General features: G+C 34.3%; 1 protein-coding gene across 9 annotated transcripts in view; it reads right to left on the bottom strand.

The window, feature by feature from the left end:
- Positions 1–15,270, bottom strand: part of PIGN (phosphatidylinositol glycan anchor biosynthesis class N) — a 140,748-nt gene that overhangs the window by 71,839 nt on the left and 53,639 nt on the right. The gene's annotated exons all lie outside the window — the stretch shown is intronic.

Below are 15,270 nucleotides of genomic sequence, written 5' to 3'. Positions count from 1 at the left end.
GACATTTTAAAAGCGCATCTGGAATTTTAAACTAACACATATTCTGAGGTGAAATCTTAAGAAGAGTGAGAGAAAGAGCTTTTATAAGAAAGAAATATTATATTATACTATATTATTCAGAGAACTCAGGTAAAGAAAGAAAGGCCAAGTCTTGGTGAGAAAAGAGGTGAAAAAAAAAAAGGTAAGTCTGACACTCATTTGTATAGAACAAGAGGACAAGAAGCTAAGAAGAATGTCCCTGAAAAGCAGACAGAAGTTTTGGCAGTCTCAAGATGTACAAGAGACAAAAATTGGTATTCAGTGACCACCAGAGAAGAAAGGTTCTAGATAATACAAGGTCTGTATTGGGATCCCTGAGATACTACACTCTAAGAACAGAGAGAAACCAGAGATCAAAGGAGGCTTAAAATCGCAGCACAGCCTTGAGTCAGCCACTACAATTTGTGGCCATCAGAGGATAAGGTAAAACCTCTCTGGAGAAAAATGAGATAATCTGGAGATTCTAAAACTTTTAATATAAAAAGATAAGCATTCATTTAAAAACTACCAGACTTAACAAACAAGACCAATTGAAAAAAAAAAGAATTGAAACAAACTCACAAATGATTTGGTTATTGGTATTATCAGGTACAGATGCTAAAATAATTATGGTTAGTATGTCAAGAAGACAAGACAGAAAATTGTACCAGAGAACAGAATCTATTTTTTTTTAATAATCAAAATGGAAGTTCTAGAATTTAAAAACATTTAACAACTGAAATTAAGAACTCAGTAACAGCAATCTAGACACAGCAGAAGAGAAATCTGGTGTAACTCGTGACAGAACCAGTAGAAAATATCTTGCCTGGGCTGGGCGCGATGGCTCATGCCTGTAGTCCCAACAGTTTGGGAGGCCAAGGTGGGTGGATCACTTGAGGTCAGGAGTTTGAGACCAGCCTGGCCAACATGGTGAAACCCAGTCTCTACCAAAAGAACAAAAATTAGCCAGGTGTGGTGGTGCCTGCCTTTAAACCCAGCTACTCAGGAGGTTGAGGCAGGAGAATCGCTTGAACCTGAGAGGCAGAGGTTGCAGTGAGCCAAGATCGTGTCACTGCACTCCAGCCTGGGCAACAGAGTGAGACTCTGTCAAAAAAAAAGGAAAGAAAGAGAAAGGAAGGAAGAAGGAAGGACGGATGGAAGGAAGGAAGGAAGGAAGGAAGGAAGGGAAAGAAAAGAAAAGAAAAGAAAAGAAAAGAAAAGAAAGAAAGAAAGAAAGAAAGAAAGAAAGAAAGAAAGAAAGAAAGAAAGAAAGAGAAAAGAAAAGAAAAGAAGAAAAGAAAAGAAAAGAAAAGAAAAAAGAAAAGAAAAGAAAAGAAAAGATCTTGCCTGAAGCTTGAAGAGCAAAAAGACAGAAAAACACTAAAAAGTTTATACAAATAGAATACAAGTCATGATGAAACAGGTCTGATATGAATGTAATTGGAATACCAGAAGCAATATCTGATAAGATAAAGGCCAAGCACTTTGCAAAAATAATGAAAGATACTAATCCACAGATTTAAGAACATCTACAAACCCCAAGCAAAATAACGACGAAGAAAACCATGTATATGGACAGGGCAGTAAAACTGCTGAAAACTAGTCAAAGAGAAAATATTAAAAGCAAGTGGGGGAAGGGGAAGGAGAAGGGGACAAATTGCCTTCAAACAAATGACATTAAAACAGTTGGTCACTGAACAGGAATGATGGAATGACATCCTTAAATTGCTGAAAGAAAATAACTGACAATCTAGAATTTCACTTGAAAAGATGTTTGAAAAGTAAAGGTAAAATAATGAATTTTCAAACAAATAACAACAGAAAAATATCTTTCATTGGCAAATACCCTTGAAAAGAAATGTCATATCACAGACAAGAAATAAAGAAATGTGGAAAGGAATGAAGAGCAAAAGGCACAGTGAATATATGAGTAAATCTAAATAAATGTTGATAATACAAGGCGATAAGTTGAAATGTAGCAATATACTTATAATTAAAATATATAATAACAATAACATCAAAGGTATGAAAGTTAAAGTTAATTTACATTAATTTAATTTATATTAAACTAATAATGAGCCCAAAATGCTTGTTATAATCTTTAACATAACCATTAAAAGGATGTATAAATAACAAGCCAATATGTGGGCAGGGGAGGGCTGGAAAATTTAAATAATTTAAAATAGCTAATTAATCCTACAGAAAACAAAATAAAACAGAAAAGGAACATAAAACAGATGGGATAAATGGAAAGCAAACCCAAATATATCAGTTATTATAGTAAGTATAAATGGTCAGAAAACACCAACTAAAAGAAAAAAAGTAGAATACTGGATAAAAAAAACAAAAACAACAAAGTCAATTATGTGCTACTTACAGAAGACATACCTTAAATATTAGAAGATCAAAATGTTAAAAGTGAAAGGATATGAAAAAAGACATAACACACAAATACAAACAATGCTGCTGTCGTTATACTAATATAAGTCAAGGCATTGACTTTAAGGCAAAAGTCTTAAGGTAGGGTTAGGGCATTGGCAAGGGCATTTGCCAATGACACAATAGAATGCAAAGAGATGATGTAAGGCACAATAGAAAGCCAGAGATATTTCTGAAGAAGAAAAGGCTACAACAGCAGCCAGTAGTGTCATTTTAGTCTTAGGAAAATTTGTTCTAGTAAGTCACATAGAGAGTTGGCACCACACTTCCTGTGCCCAGACCTCAGAATTCACCTATCAAACCACGGAGGTAAAAAATTCCCATTCTAAACCTTATTCAGGCAATAAATCCAAGCACTTTACACATTTTTATCACTAAAAGCTGATAATCTATTGAATATTATTCAACAAATAGTGAATATTTTATTGTTATACATGAATTAACACATAAATTATTTATTCCATGATGCAGAAAAGTTTCTGCTTCTGAAGGGCACAACCTTTTGCAGGGAATTCTATTTATCTGAATGGATGGTAAGAACATTTGCTATCTATTTTTTTTAGCTCCCACCTATGAGTGAGAACATGTAAAATTTGTCTTTCTGTGTCGCTCTTATTTCACTTAACATAATGATCTCCAGTTCCACCCATGTTGCTGCCAGTGACAGGATTTCATTCCTTTTTTATGAATGAATAATATTGCATCATGTATATATACCATATTTTCTTTATCCCTTAGTCTACTGATGGGCACTTAGATTGATTCCATATTTTAGCTACTGTGAGTAGTACTGCAATAAACATGGGAGTGCAGATTATCTCTTCAATATATTGATTTCCTTTCTTTTAGATATATATACCTAGTAGTGGAATTGTTGGATCATATGGAAGTTCTATATTTAGTTTTTTGAGGAACCTCCATACTGTCTTCCATGGTGGTTGTACTAATTTACATTCCCACCAACAGTACACACGGAGTAGAGAGTAGACTGGTGGTTACCAAAGGCTAGAAGAGTAGAGGGGAGAAGGCAATGAAAAGAGGCGGATTAATGGGTATAAATAATACAGTTTGACAGAAGAAATAAGACCTGGTGTTCAATAGAGCAGTAGGATGACTATGGTTAACATTAATCTATTATACATTTCAAAATAGCTGAAACAGAATAATTAAAAAGTTCCTGGTGTACAGAAAAAATAACTATTTAAGGTAATGGACATCCAAATTTCCCTGATTTGATTATATAAGCGTATCATGTACCCCTAAAATATGTACATAATGTATCAATTTTACAAAGAAAATTTTCAAACTAAAATTCCGAGATTACTCATATAAGCTAAATTTCTACTTAGCTTCTTATTATTTTTATTTCAATTAGTATTTCTTTTATAATATTCAGAATCCAATAGCAAATTTGTACCAGTTCCCTCTTAATGAATGCATACGCCTAGCACTTCCTTGCTTCTAGGTTGATAGCACAAACAGTGACAAGGACATCTGGAGTGGATTCAGAATAGCAGCAAGATCAAATACAGGGTTGAAAATTAACTTTCCCTAAGGGAAGGCTGAAGAAACTACATAATTTAATATGGTGAAGAGAAGACTTCTGGAATGAAAATATGTTCTCAGATGCTAATAAAAAAGACCCTGATTACTTATTCTTACTTGTGAAAAGTAAACTGATTTACGTGGTACAAGAATCTTTGTTCAGAGAATATGTTTTCTTTTCAAGAAAGAAGTTTAAACATTGACACCAAAGAGCTTAGATTCTTTCCAGTTCCCTCTAGACCTATCTTTCTTCTTTTCCCAAAATAATACAAGTTTTAGATATAATATAGTATAATAATGATAAATTATTCATCTATAAAGTCTCTAGGATATTTGCAGCGCTAATTAACTCTCATGCCCTTATAAAGAATAAGCCAGCAATGGAATGTAAATTTTTGATTAACATAAATGACAATAGAGGCTGGGTGCAGTGACTCAGGCACTTAGTACTTTAGGAGGCCAAGACAGGAGGATTGCGTGAGGCCAGGAGCTCGAGACTAGCCTCAGCAACATTAGCCAAGCATGGGGTTGCTCACCTGTAGTCCTACCTACTCAGGAGGCTGAGGCAGGAGGACAGCTTGAGCTCAGGTCAAGGCTCCAGTGAGCCATGACTGGGCCACTATACTGCAGCCTGGGCAACAGAGTGAGACCCTCTTTCTAAAAATGAAATTTAAAAAAAATTAAAGAATATAATAGAAAAAAATCCTTAAAAACTTAGTAATTGCCGAAAAGTTACATAAGTGATCAAATCTGCACTTAAATGCCTACAAGATGATGGAAAATGAGGATAATAAAAACATTGTCAGAAGGAGGGACACTGTTCTACTGATGAGAAAAAACGAACTATGTCGAGTGAAAAAGAAGGCACATTAAGAACTAAATGGCTGAAAAAAACTATCATGATATTAATTTGCTGATAAGAACTTTCAAAGAATATTATCTTTTATTCCATAGACCAAATGGACTTCCTAAAATCAGGACGAAAATAAGAGTGAGGAAACTGAAAGATATTAGAAAGTAGTTGTACAATGAATATCCAATTCATTTCAGCTTTTGAATTAAGATAATGAGAGTCTGATAGCAAGTTATTTTAACAAGAAAGTATGGTATTATCCAAATCTATTCAGTTTTTGAATTTTAGATATTAAGGGAGAGTTTGAATAGTAAGGAGCATCTAAAATATTAACTGAATGTTTGGTTCCTATGTTAGGAAAATTCGTTGGCATAGTGAGATTTCAGATAGGAAAGGATACTTGAATGTAGACAACAGGAAACTTGGAAGGCCAGAGAAAAAGGAGATCCACTAATTTTGTTGCATGTTATAACTCATTATACCTTTTGTGACTATAAAAATGAAAAAAAAAGTGAGACAAAACTGTATAGAAAAGGTTTCTTAAAATTCTACTTTTATAAACTAATTATGAGCCCTAATGCATGAAGCATCATAGAGACAGACTGAAACACTCAAATTTTCACAAAGGTGTTATGACATTAAACTTGTTGGCTTACCTCCCTGACAGCTCCTTATTCAGAAATGGAGTAACTTCTTAACAATAAAAACTTACTATGTCTATATAATGAGCTGCCATTAAGATCAGACTTTGAGAAAAATGATTAAATAAACCACAGCAACATTAGTAGACCAAGCATTCCACACAAATACCATTATTTACTATATTACTGAACTATATTATATATAAAAGAATACTTACCAATTTCACTAAATTTACTAATTTACCAAAAGATCTAATGGCATCCCCTTTAAAAACATAAAGGTACTAAATTACATAGCATTTGAGGCAGAAGGAATGGCAAAAAAGACACCAGATTAGGAGAGAGACTGTCTAGATTCAAGTTTTAGATGTAAATCTCACTAGCAAGGACTTGGGAGTTTCAGGTTTATTATCTATGAAGTGTAGGAAAACCTGCTTCCCACAACTCACAGGTACCTGTGAATGATATGTGTAAAATGCAAATCTAACCATGTCTTAAAATCCACTACTTTGAGGACAAAGTACAAATTCTAAACCTGCCTATGAGGAGAGATATGGCCCCTGCCCATTCCTCTCTTTTGCTCTTTCCTGCACTTCTTCAAATATCAGACATCACATGCCTTAGGGCTTTGTCCAACATGCTTTGAAATGTTTGTTGTGTTTCCTTTCAATGTGTGTGCATGGGAAAACAGGCAAATTTATTTTACATTTTGCCTATTTTTCTTTGCTAAAAAACTTTGTCTCTTTATGTGCCTTTATGTAAACCTATTTCAGAAAACTATAAACTACAGAAATGCTTCTCTTATAAAAATATTTTTCTCATCAAAAAACATGTAATTATTTTTAATAGTTAAATACAAAAAAGAATGAGTAAAAAATAAAAATCACTGCCAGAGCACATATCTTTCTAATGTTAGCATTTCTGGCTAAATTCCCTTTATATATAATATATCTATTATAATATACACATACACACACACGAATTTTTAATGTAGTTGTAATCATACCAAATGTGTAACTTTGTAAGTTGCATTTTGTTGATGATTATATTAAAACATTATTCTAAGATATATTAGAACCTGAAAATAGAACATTTAATGGTTGCATAGTCCATCTAGTAGACATGTTATTATTGTTCCATTATGTGGTTTTCCATCTTTTTGATGATAAGCAATCCTAGGATGAATACCTTGGGGCAAAGACTTTTTCACATTCACTTCCTGAAGTTCTGTATCACACGATGGAATTGCTTGTTAAAGATTTTAAATACTTTAAGGTTCTTGGTAGAGTGGAATTTACTCTCCAAAAGAGTGATTATATACATGTACACCACAACAGCAATTTGTGTCCATTTAGTGACATAATCATATAAAAATCTTTTTTGCTAATTTCAAAAATGGAAAAAAGTATTTCTAACTTGAATTTGTTTTTCTTTGATAAATACTAAGGTTGTGTTTGGTACATATTCTATTACAAAAAAACTTTTTTAAGTCTTGCTTTAAAATGGGATGTTAAATAAAGCTATAAAACTAAAATATCTTTAAATATTTTAAAATATGAATGAAAAACATGAAAATCAGTGTTTTCATGACATCATACATAACTCACAAAGAATAATTTAGAAAATCTGAATAACAATTCTGAAATACAATAAAGTTATAAAAGTTTTATGACTTACTAGTTGGTGATTACTAGAACCCATCAAGGGTTTTAGTAACCCGATTTTATAAGTTTACAATTAAAACAGCATGAGAAAAAAATCTGAAAACAAGAATATCTGGATCAGTCATTGTATTTGTTTTTTCTCCATGCAATTTCCATTTTTATTAACAAACAAAAGCAGTTTCAAAAATACTATGATATATATCACAAAATACCATAAGACTTCACCTGTTCGTCCTAAGATTCTTTCAACATATATAACATTTAAATAATAATTAATTTATCATACTTTCTAATGATCAATACATTTTTCTACATTCTCCCAGATAAACTAAATATTGATGCCATGAATTCATGGTAAACACTATAGTGTCTGCAAACTGACAAATTTATGTCATTTTTCTAAAATTTTACCACAGAAAATATCATTTTATATTACAGGTGCTGAGTGATTAGGCTGGAACAAAAGAACTAGTGTAAACTATGATCAAGGAACATAAAAATCCTGTAATGAAATGCTTACATGTGCTTAAAAGCTTCAGGTGAATTTTTTAAAGTCTCTGCATCCCAGTTTCATCATATATTGAAAATCCATTTTATGAAATGTAAAAATAGGGAAAAACAATATTAGCACTTCTTATGTTTTCTCTCTGTCCTTGCCCAATATTCCAGCCTCTAGTATCCTTAACTGAGGGATTTCACCCAGCCTCACAGCATCAATTAATACTAGCGTATGGATAATTTCCAAAATCTATATTTAGAGCTCGATTCCTGCTCCTGAGCCTTAAACTCAGATTTCCAATTGTCTATACAGTCACACCATGATGCTGTTCTACAGGCAGCTCAAACTCAGCAGATCCACAACTGAACTTGACCCTGCTCCTATGAGCAGCAGTTTAGTAAATCATAATATATGTACAACATCTCTTAAAACAGGAAATTTCACACTTCAACCCTTCCTCTTTCCCTTACACCTGGCCATTGCCTAGGGCTTAATGATTCACCTTCCACTGTACCTTAAATCCCTAATTTCCTTCCACTCCTATCTTGTCAATCTTAAAGCAGTATTTCTCAAGGAGGACACTGGGAAGGATAAATCTTACTCTGGTTAGTGATAGATTCTGTGCCAGACTGCCTGGGTTCCATCCTAGCTTCAATGTTTACTAATTCTGTTATTTGGGGGAAGTATCTTTCTGATTCAATTTCCTCGTGTGAAAATGAGATACAGGTGCTCCTCAACTTAAGATAAGGCTACATCCCAATAAATCCATCATAAGTTGAAAATATCTTAAGTCAATGTTCATTTACACCTAACCTACCGAACATCATAGCTTAACCTAGCCTATCTTAAATGTACTCAGAATACTTACATCAGGCTACAGTTTGACAAAATTATCTAACACAAAGCCTGTTTTATAATAAAGTGCTGAATATCTCACGTAATTTATTGAATACTGTTGCTGAAGTATAGTTTCTATTGAATGTGTATAGTTTTCACACCATCATAAAGTTGAAAAATCCTAAGTCAAACCACTGTAGCCGAAGTATCTGTAATAACAGTACCCGCCATATCGGGCTGTTTTAAGAATTAAATGAGCAAACACTGATAAATTATTTAAAACAGTGCCTTGCATACACTAAGTACATAATAAATGTGAGCGGGTAGTCATGAGGAAAGCAATGGTGCAAGACCTCATCATTTGCCTGAACAACTGCAACAGTCTGGTTTTTTTGTTTGTTTGTTTGTTTGTTTGTTTGTTGAGACAAGGTATTGTTTGTTCACCCAGACTGGGATGCAGTGGTGTGACTGAGGTTCACTGGAGCCTTGACCTCCTTGGCTCAAGTGATCCTCCCATATCAGCCTCCTGAGTAGCTGGGACCTATATTCTGTGGCATTTTCTTACTCCAATTATCCAGGCCATAACAAACATACATAATAGTGGAAGGAGAAGATAGGACTGATGATGGAAATGGCAATTAAAAATACATGGTGCTATTTTTCCAACAAGAAAATGCATGGGAAACTACACATGGAAAACAGACCAACAAACATAAAAAAATCCTCATGAAATTTTCCAACTCTCGGTTTAGGATATTTATCTTCTAAAATATTTTTTATTCCCACTTTTATAATGTCAAAAAATCTTATAATTCCCTCAAGAATTATTCCTGAATTTAAAAATATCATATATAAAACCACTATACATTTAAAAATCACTATACTATTCATGACATTACAAAAAAATATATAAAATTCCTGAATTTCAAACTTGGGGCAAAGGATTTGATTATTTTCTTCCCCTCCTTTCAGACACTTGTATGGCAAACTAAGGGCTTTCAGAGAAATCAGCTTTGGAGATGATGAGATTTGCTTGTGGTAAAAAGTATAAACAAAGAAATGGCTGGAGGCCAGCCAGGAGGAATGCCAAAGAAACTCCTAAATTTGGGCAGTTGATGGGAAGATATATTAGTTTTCTAGGGTTGCCATAACAAACTACCACAACCTACATGGCTTAGCATAACAGAAATACATTCTTTCACAGTTCTAGAGACTAAAGTCCAAAATTAAGGCTAGGAGTCCAAAATCAAGGTGTCACCAGAACCATGCTCCCTCCAAAGGCTTAGAGAAGAATCTTCCCTTGCCTGTGGTCTACAGAGCTAGTAACATAAGTAAAACCACTAAGCCACGGAAGGTATTTTACATTTAAACAAGGAACTTTAGAACAGATGGGGTCCATAAGAGATCAGGAGGAAAAACTACCCAACTCCAGAATCACTGCGTAGATAACAGTGTTAGCTCAGGGCACAGCTGGATACTCACATGCAGCCACGGAGATCAAGACAAAAAGAAAAGAAGGTAGAAGAGTTCATTTAGGTTGATACGAGGAAAAAATTATCCTTTGTCTTCACATTACCAAAGTGGGTTTTGAGTCATTAAAATATTTTAATAAAATGTTTAAAATATTCATTAAATTCTATAAGCCCATTATTTCTAGATAGCTATATTTTATTATTGCATTTGCATCTACTGTCCCTTAGCTAAAATACATTTTCTTTAATATATTTAACATGAAAAATGTAAGGCAAAAGAAAAACTATTAAATTTCTTCTATTTGGCTTTAAAACAAGAAGTCATCATAAAGAAATATTAAAATATAAGTATACAAAGATATTTCACTGGAAATGCAGATCTCCTCACTCCCTGCAAAATTCCCTTCCAAGGACAATGCAAAGCCAACATTGGAAAGCACTTTCTATTAGCTCTCAATACCTGGCTTTCTCTCCCCTTGCCTCAATTCCTTACTCCCTTCTCTCCCTCCCTCAGTGGCGTGCTGAGGGCTGCTCACACCAGCTCCCAAGAGCAGATGGTGTACAACTCTTCCCTTTCTCTAGTTGCATCATCCTTGGTAGCTTGAGATTGATCATAGTGAGCGTATTTATACCAATGAAATTGGCAAAGGCTATTAATGGGAGTCTTTTCCTCTCTCAGAGAGCTGAGCCTCTTGCTAGCACATCACTGCCATACTTTCCCACCTTAAGACCACATTCTTAGCTGTCTCAGACCCATAATTGCTATGCAGCCCATAGCAATTAGTGTCAAGTTAATGAAAGCTGGTATATTGGCTGTTACTACCTCAGAAGTGTGTTGAGCTGAAGACTTCTTGCGTCTCCATCTCAGCTGCTCTCTGAGGTATCAACAAATCAAAAATTCTCTTTCCAACACTGTCTTCACTGAAGTTGTCTTGTTTAACTTCCTATAAATGTGCATCCCTCATCTGTGGGTTTGGTGCTCCTCAAATGTTCTTACAAAAACAGTCACTCATAATACATTGAACTATCCCTTATCACGCTGTATCATTTGCTATACTGTCTACATGTTCCCATTAGACTTTGAGTCCAACAAGGGCAGGCACTATGTCTATCTTTTCCAACATCCAGTATAGTGCCTGGGACACAGTAGGAAAACAATAAATACTGGTTAAGTAAATCAATGAAGCATTGTAAGATAATTACTCTGCAATGGCTGAAATAATGACAAATGTAAACTATCAATTTCTGTTGAGAGTTAAATTGTGTCCCCCAAAAAGATCCTAACCCCTGGTATCTGAGAATGTGACCTGATTTTGAAATAGTGTCTTTGTAGACATCATCAAGCTAAAGCACATTAATACTAAATTAGGGCGAACCTTAAATCTAGTGACTGGTGTCCTTGAGAGAGAGACCTGGAGACAGAGACACAAGGAAGAAGACCACTGATGACAGAGATACAGAGTGGAATGAAAAAGCTACAAGCCAAGGAAACCGAGGATTGCTTGCAGCCCCCAGAAGCTAGGTAGAGGCAAGGGAAGATTCTTCTCTAAGCCTTTGGAGGGAGCATGGTTCTGGTGACACCTTGATTTTGGACTCCTAGCCTTAATTTTGGACTTTAGTCTCTAGAACTGTGAAAGAATGTATTTCTGTTATGCTAAGCCATGTAGGTTGTGGTAGTTTGTTATGGCAACCCTAGAAAACTAATATATCTTCCCATCAACTGCCCAAATTCAGATTGCCCACAAGGAAAAGTGATGGTTTTACTATTTATTGTTCATTTTCCCTTTAATCTATGCATAGTTACAGATATGAATAAACTAATGAATTATTAACTTAAAAAGCAACATGTTTGAAATACAACATTCTACATAGTAATTTGTGAGGAAAAATTTCCTTTATTGACTAAATCGTTTTTACTGAAAATATCAAGTTCTAAAGAATCTATAAACATCTCATGTTTAAGTTAAAAAAAAAAGAGAGAAATGAGTCGTCTTAATCTGTGCACATTACTTTGCTGTAATTGTTACTATTCATTTTTTTCATGGTTACTTAATACTATAGAATAAAATAAACCACATTTTAGGATTATCAAGAATTTTATCAATTATTCAGGGTCAACTAGTGTTTAGAGGACAAGATCTCCTAAAATGCTGCCCTTTCTTACTCTGATTTTTTTTTTTTTTTTTTGAGACGGAGTCTCGCTCTGTCGCCCAGGCTGGAGTGCAGTAGCGCAATCTCGGCTCACTGCAAGCTCCGCCTCCCGGGTTCACGCCATTCTCCTGCCTCAGCCTCCGAGTAGCTGGGACTACAGGCGCCCACCACCACGCCCGGCTAATTTTTTGTATTTTTAGTAGAGACGGGGTTTCACCGTGGTCTCGATCTCCTGACCTCGTGATCCGCCCGCCTCGGCCTCCCAAAGTGCTGGGATTACAAGCGTGAGCCACCGCGCCCGGCCTCTTACTCTGATTTTTGTTACAAAATTTTTTTGCTTTCATCTACACATGACCTAATATTTTAGTAATACTTGTCTATTCCTTTTTAGAATGTCTATTTAAAGGGAAAAATATTTTAAGAGTATAAAGACAGAGAAAGCAGGATAAAAATTTATTTCTAGAATAATTTTCATTCCTTTAGCATGATCAATGATATAGCATCATATCACCCTTCATATCATAAGTGAATAAATGAATAATATTTTTCTGTGTAAGTATGTGATGCACAGAAGTTTTTTTAAGATAAATTTCAGTTTTGAAGCAGAAAATTACGTTTCTTACAAATAATTACAAATAAATTACAAATAAATCAGATAGGTAAACTGGTAGAAAGGTTCATATACAAGTTAGTACTTAAATTGGGTCTAAGGGAAGGGCCTTTATCAGCTAAAAGAAACAAATTTTATTAGAGAAACCAAATACTGTTGCCATTTTAGTAGAAAATACAGTTTTTTGTTAAAATTTCTTTGTTTCCCAAATTTATATAATAATTTTCAAATAAAAAAGTAACAAATATTTTTGCTTCTATTGGCAAGGTATATATCTCCTTCCCAATTCCGTATTTTTCCCCCTAAGATATCTCTTAAGAGATCTCTTTTGCTTTCTTCTTATTCTGTGGCATTTTTTCTTTTAAATTATGTCTTGTCTTACTCCAGCCTCTACAGTATACAATTTTAAACATAAAGTGTTTTTCCTCCTTTTACAGATGGGCGAGCCTTTTATGCCTCTCCTGGTCATGTAGCTCCACCTGCTGGTCATCCTTCAGCATACCATCACCAGGGTCTACTGGACCCAATTTTAGCTTTAGGTTTGTTTGTTTTTTTTAGCAGTTCTATTTATCAGAATGGATGTTTTATGACTTTTATTCTTTTTAGAGGTCTTTACAATATGAAAGAGAAAATTTACTTATTTTTGCAAAAAAATAGGATATGCAATTACCACATGGCCCTGTTAGACCCTTTTACAAGTCTAAGATAAAGAATATTGGCGGCCGGCCGCGGTGGCTCACGCTTGTAATCCCAGCACTGTGGGAGGCCGAGGCGGGCAGATCACGAGGTCAGGAGATCGAGACCACGGTGAAACCCCGTCTCTACTAAAAATACAAAAAAAAAAAAAAATTAGCCGGGCGTGGTGGCAGGCGCCTGTAGTCCCAGCTACTCGGAGAGGCTCAGGCAGGAGAATGGCGTGAACCCAGAAGGCGGAGCTTGCAGTGAGCCGAGATTGCGTCACTGCACTCCAGCCTGGGCGACAGAGCGAGACTACGTCTCAAAAAAAAAAAAAAAAAAAAAGAATCTTGGCAATTTTATTTTTCCTATGTCCTGAAACATTTGCTATTTCATTACCCTAGGAATTATTTTATTATCCATCAATTACTCATAACTATGCTAGAAAAGACTGAACAAGACAATGGAAAAATGGTGAAGATACTATTAAACTAAAATCTAATAATGCTGGTGAAATTAATCATGTCACGAAAATTTAGATACTATGAATTTTCAGATGCCAATGTCCTAGATAAATTTTCTCAAATTAAGAACAGACAAGTGAACAATATATTTCTAAGAACAAAAAAATGATGCTTATACAAAAGGAAAGACTTTATTACACAATAGTTTGTGTAAAGAACCTGGGTTATCTTTTTTGCTAAAAGCATGTGTGACAACAGTATTCTTTGATCTTTTATGTTTATAGGCCAACATTCACTTGATACAGTTTCTAAGAAGACATGCTGACATTATGTGCATATATAAAAGTGATTAAAAAGAAACATATGATGTTAATGTGAAAAAAACCCACTGGACTAAAGAAATAAAGGGTTGATGGTACTCAGTAAATGGTGATAACTGTTTTTTCTGATAACACCAAACATTAAAGATTTGTAATGCAGAGCTAACATTTAATCAATGCCCTCAAATATTCTATTTCAAAATGCCTCAAAGGAGGAATGAAATCTTTAATGGGTGAAAGTAAATACTCTTAGAAATAATTTAACACATAATTTCTGTGGTTCACATCTCCCTAAATGATTAAAAAATAATTTTCAATTTAGTATTCCACCTGGTTCTGGTATATTTTCCAATTTTATATAACTAATATAATTAATAAATTCTGATTACAGTCAGGCACAGTAGCTCACGCCTGCAATCCCAGCACTTTGGGAGGCCAAGGCAGGTGGATCGCTTGAGCCCAGGAGTTCAAGATAAGCTTGGGCAACATAGGGAGATCCCATCTCTATTAAAAAAAAAGATAAAATAAAATTCTGATTATGATGCTAGCTAATATCTTTTCCATATGACTGTTAAATTTTATATTTTATAGACCTCACACTTTTACTTATTTTTAAATATTTAGTTCTTTAATCAATGTAGAATTTAGTTTTGTGAATGAAATGAGGTTACAAGAGCTAGCCTTATTTTTTCCAAATGAATAGTTAATTTTCGTAGTACAAATCTTTCTCCTACTGATTTGAAACACCACCTTTAGTCAAAACCAAATCCCATATACAGATAGTCCCAAACTTATGAGAGTTTGACTTAGGATTTTTCAGCTAGCATGGAAGTGATATGCATTCAGTAGAAAGCATAATTTGAGTACCCATACAATCATTTTGTTTTTCACTTTCAATACAGTATTCAAGAAATTACTTGAGATATTCAATACTTTATTATATAGTCGGCTTTATGTTAGATGATTCTGACCAACTGTAGGCTAATGTAAGTGTTCTCAGCACCTTAAAGGTAGGCTAGACTAAGCTATGATGTTCAGTAGGTTAGGTGTATTAAATCCATTTTGCACTTACAATATTTGCA

The sequence above is a fragment of the Symphalangus syndactylus genome, chromosome 1 (assembly GCF_028878055.3).
Source record: "Symphalangus syndactylus isolate Jambi chromosome 1, NHGRI_mSymSyn1-v2.1_pri, whole genome shotgun sequence".
In the NCBI taxonomy this organism is placed as follows: domain Eukaryota; kingdom Metazoa; phylum Chordata; class Mammalia; order Primates; family Hylobatidae; genus Symphalangus; species Symphalangus syndactylus.
The sequence above is the reverse complement of the archived record's forward strand: the minus strand, read 5'-3'. Positions and strand labels throughout refer to the sequence as shown.